General features: G+C 40.9%; 1 protein-coding gene across 1 annotated transcript in view; it reads left to right on the top strand.

Annotated features, from left to right (window-relative positions):
- Positions 1–3,402, top strand: part of LOC109536980 (cytochrome P450 4C1) — a 13,952-nt gene that overhangs the window by 657 nt on the left and 9,893 nt on the right. The gene's annotated exons all lie outside the window — the stretch shown is intronic.

Consider the following 3,402-nt stretch of genomic DNA (forward strand, 5'->3'; position numbering starts at 1 on the left):
TTTCAAGAGCGCCACAAGTGAATTTTATATGAAAACTTGCCCTAAACACGCAAGTAAAGCAAGTGAAACTGTCACTTTTTATACAGGGAATCAAGATAGTGAGGCGTATTACGCATTTTAAAAATTTCTTCAAAATTTCAGAATCTTTCATTTTTAGCCAAGTTACTCTTTCTTCTAAATGCTCAATTTTCTCAAGTTTCACTTAAAAATGCTGACAATCTCAATGTATTTTCCGCGAAAAAGTATGAAAAAACTTTCGAATCCTTCGTCGCTTTGTATACAGTTTTGAAATCCCTTTCCAGCTTCGAATTTGTAACAAAAATCAAACAATTTTGTATCAAAAAACGAACAGAATAAGCGAAAGTTTATAACAGACTATTTGGAAATCGCGTCACCAACATTCCTCTGAAGACTGTAAGGTTTGTTACAAAAATGTGGTTTTTAGGTTGGACTGAATTTTTTTTGCTTTACTTTCTACTCAAAAACGCTCTCTTTTGTAGAGTTTCACTTAAAAGTACTGACGATCTGGAGGWMKTTTACGCGAAAAATTACAMGATCAATTTATAGCTTTGWARGAATTTTACGAAMACGTTTTTYAGCATCGAATTCGAATKGWKAARAWCGAAAATGAATTKYTMMMRTYKWSKMMTYRAAATYRTTAARATTTTCTCAGAAACCGATCACAAACCTAAAAGTTTTTAAGAAAMRACGCTCTCGTCTCGAAAGGCTTTAATAAATGRCTCATAACCAATGAGTTATAACTCAATAGCGCAACTCMACAGTGTTACCCAGGCCTACACTGCACAGCTGTATATATTGCGCTTCCATTCGAAYTTCCCRTCCGAYTTCTCYGCTCACATACWTRTAAATAATTTCACTCAATYGCTTYCGAWATTTGAGGATTTGTTCGCAGTTTAACTCGTTCACCCCCCGATCTCAATCGGAACATAAAATAGTGGGTAGTTCAGTTGAATCAGTGGATGAGCTACACTTTTGGGCACGAAAGTTCACCTCAGCACATTTGGGAGCCCGCATCATTTGTTCAGTGTTTAAAGTTCAACTCACTTGGGGCTGAAGAGTCCWWCTTGTTTCAGATTTAACCGAACCAGCGACCTCTTCAACGTCTACAGACCCCACAACTATCCCAACTGCTACTGAAACTCCCCCTAGTTTAGRTCCAGCYTATCCAGGGGATGTTGAGTACATCATTTCACTACTATAATGKAACAGCAAGCAGAGAATGYTCCAATTATTCCTTTAATTTTTCACGTGCGACTTAATCRAAATGTGTTCAATTCTCGCTGATATCGGTTCTTTCCAAACTRAAAAAAATAAAACTCAACATAAAACTGGRAATTTTCCACTACTGGGTGCTGCTCAAAACGCAAAATRTTTCAAGCGACGCGAGTATCAAGATTGAACGCAGTCACGCACAGCYATGATGCATCGCCCATAGACCCCCATGGGTGCGAGAGAGAAAACCGTGGCGAGCTGCGTTCTAAAATGACAATTGGCCATACAGAGGAATTTCCAGTTTTGAATGAATATTTTTGTAGCATAATAAAGCTGGAGAGTGTGGATTTTTTTGCATTAAATTCGCTTGAACGCGCCGCAGGACCGCTCTAAGGATATTTAATCGAGTTCTAAAATTAAATAAATGTTCCCCGCCAGGCAAAAGGCAGTAAACTCGAATGTTCCCAACAGCGCCTGGTCTGGGGCGAAAAATCATGGCACAGGTAATTTGCATCAACAGGCCGCAATGCGGATATTATCGAGGAACTTTGAAAAGTTTAAGTGGAAAAGTGTGTCGATTCTTCCCCATCTATTAAATAACGTCCCCTGCTCCAATTTCCTCCCCCCGACCCGCCGTTTTGCTAAAACCACGCCAGTTTTCGACGCTTTAATTGGTTGCGCGACAACTTTTAATTACTGCACATTCCTTGCCTGGAAATAGGCAAATTTGCCGCGAGGGAGGACGAAAAATGATTGCGACAACCCAAAACCACACAAAGACCCTTGAAGACTTTGCCTTCATTAATCGGTACATTGGCCCGTAGGTATAGAAGTTTCACTGAAACTTCTGAGTTTTTCCAGTGTTTAGGCACTGGGGAATATAAAGTCTTCCTGATGTGCTTGCAAATGTTCCACTATAGCGCGGCCTAAAAGCCAGTTTGAATGGATTTTTTGGAAGTATGTTCTAGAACGTTTCAACAGCGTAGTAAGTAACTTTCAACAGCGGTTGGTCGATTTTCAGAATTAATTGCGTTGTGTTTAGGGCAGGCTGGAACATGAAACTCACTTCGCATTCCGAAAGCTTGACTTTGCCGATCATCCCGTGACAGTATAGTAGGCCATTTTTTGACAGCGCTATGTTATTGCCGCCACACTGGCAGGCCTATAAGCGCTAAATCGCCGGTTGTACATGTGAATGTGAGCCTGGTTTTTGGACAAGTGAAGACACTCTATCCAGAGGATCTGAAGAGCGAGTAGGAAGACATCAAGTTGGGTTCAGTTGCGACTGGATTTTGCGGTGGAAACACATTTTGCGATTTCTGCCCGTAATTTGCCCGGGAAAGGGAAACTTTCGCTCAAATCTAATAACGCCGATTCTTCCCCAGAATCCGAAACTTTATAATATCGGTAATTTTGCGCCGACATCAATCATCCCTCTCGTATAATATTAAGGCTCCACGACCGGGAACGGGGGAAACAGCGGCAAAAATTAGGGGCAATTGAACTGAAAGCCCTGCATACGTTTAATGGTGGCTTGATGGAACAATTGCGAAAATCAAGTGTTCGTGCTGGAGGATTGTTTAACAATGGCATTTTTCGCCGTACTGGATCGATATGCCATTGTTTCTTTCCGGCAGTTCGTCGCAAATATCGGCGACCATCAATCTTAAGGCAGCCTTCACACCTTCTGCTTGTCTGGCCAGTGACAGCGCTTATAACCAAAAAGGTAATTAATAGTTGTGCAGCTGACGCTCGCTTTTTGCCTCCTTTGTTTTGATTCGCAAACGTATCGTATTTGCGCTGCTTGAGGTTATGAGATAGAACCGATAAAGTCCACAAAATGGGCTTGCAAAAATTCAAGCAAAAAGGAGCGGCAATTTTAATTTAAAGCGCAAATTGCCACACGTGTCTAAACAGATCATTTACTAGTTCCAGCCGTCCAGGGTTCATGTGAAATCCCAAACGGAAAACTATTTGGTTTCCTCAAAAACTTCCGGAATCGGTGGATTGTACATCCTCAATTACTTCTTTGCTAATCGCGCTCTAACTCCAAATTTCCGAGATTATTTGCGATTTTTTTACGCAAGCCAAAACGCTTTTTTCGCTATAAAAACTTGCGCTGTTTAACTTGCTGCACTCACTAAGACCATGATATTTTCGTTTTAAAAT

Source organism: Dendroctonus ponderosae, unplaced genomic scaffold (genome assembly GCF_020466585.1).
Source record: "Dendroctonus ponderosae isolate FM_Combo_2020 unplaced genomic scaffold, Dpon_F_20191213v2 Dpon_F_20191213_10, whole genome shotgun sequence".
Classification (NCBI taxonomy): Eukaryota; Metazoa; Arthropoda; class Insecta; order Coleoptera; family Curculionidae; genus Dendroctonus; species Dendroctonus ponderosae.